The 1,165-nt window shown below is 45.4% G+C and overlaps 1 protein-coding gene across 2 annotated transcripts in view; it reads right to left on the bottom strand.

Moving 5' to 3' along the window:
• RHPN2 (rhophilin, Rho GTPase binding protein 2) overlaps nucleotides 1-1,165 on the bottom strand; it is a 74,895-nt gene that overhangs the window by 33,001 nt on the left and 40,729 nt on the right. The gene's annotated exons all lie outside the window — the stretch shown is intronic.

The raw sequence follows: 1,165 nt of genomic DNA, 5'->3' as shown, positions 1-1,165 counted from the left end.
CACACACACATATACATGTGTATGTGTGTGTGTGTGTGTGTGTGTATATATGTGTATATATATGGCTTCTCCTAAATGAAACATGGCAATTACTAACCCCTCATAATTCTTTCTGAAATCTAAAAAATCAGGATTTGTTTTAATTTGTTCTACCTTTTTATTTTTTCAAAGTCTCACTCCGTTGCCTAGGCTGGAGTACAGTGGCATGATCATGACTCACTGCAGCCTCGGTCTCCTGGGCTTAAGCGATCCTCTCATCTGAGCCTCCCAAGTAGATGGGACTACAGGCACGCACCACCCATGCCTGGCCAATTTTCTCTAATTATTTTGTAGAGATGGGGTCTCACTGTGTTGCTAGACTGGTCTCAAACTCCTGGGCTCAAGTGATCCACCCACCTTGGCCTCCCAACATGCTGGGATTCCAGATGTGAGTCACCACACCCAATCTAGGACTTGTTTTATTTAGTTATTTATTTAGTTAGTTAGTTATTTTTATTTTTTGAGAAAGAGTTTTGCTCTTTCGCCCAGGCTAGAGTGCAATGGCACCATCTTGGCTCACTGCAGCTTCCGCTTCCCGGGTTCAAGCAATTTTCCTTCCTGCCTCAGCCTCCCAAGTAGCTGGGATTACAGGCGTCCCCCACCATGCCTGGCTAATTTTTGTATTTTTAGTAGAGACAGGGTTTCACCATGTTGGTCAGGCTGGTCTCAAACTCTTGACCTTAGACGATCCACCCACCTCGGCCTCCCAAAGTGCTAGGATTACAGGCATGAGCCACCGCACCTGGCCCCAAGACTTGTTTTAAAGTTTACTCATGAACCAAGGGGTGTGCAGACAGCTTCTCCCTAATTCATGACTAAGGAGAAACCACCTTTCACTTTTTGGCCATGCAGACAGCCTGGTGCATTGTTATGCAAAGCCATCCCCCTTTCCTTTGCTTTACATGAGGAAGGCATCAGTAGCCATCTATCAGCTGTAGAAACATTTGACTCTGATACACCCCTGACCTTCTAGGATATGTTCTCCTTTCACTGACACTCCTAATGACACTCAGAGAAGGGGTGTAGCACCTCCAAAGTACTTTTTTTAGGTGTTTTTTTTTTTTTTTTTTTTGACAGAGTCTCACTCTGTCACCCAGGCTGGAGTGCAGTGGCGCGATCTCGGCTC

Source organism: Mandrillus leucophaeus, unplaced genomic scaffold (genome assembly GCF_000951045.1).
Source record: "Mandrillus leucophaeus isolate KB7577 unplaced genomic scaffold, Mleu.le_1.0 Scaffold48, whole genome shotgun sequence".
Classification (NCBI taxonomy): Eukaryota; Metazoa; Chordata; class Mammalia; order Primates; family Cercopithecidae; genus Mandrillus; species Mandrillus leucophaeus.
The sequence above is the reverse complement of the archived record's forward strand: the minus strand, read 5'-3'. Positions and strand labels throughout refer to the sequence as shown.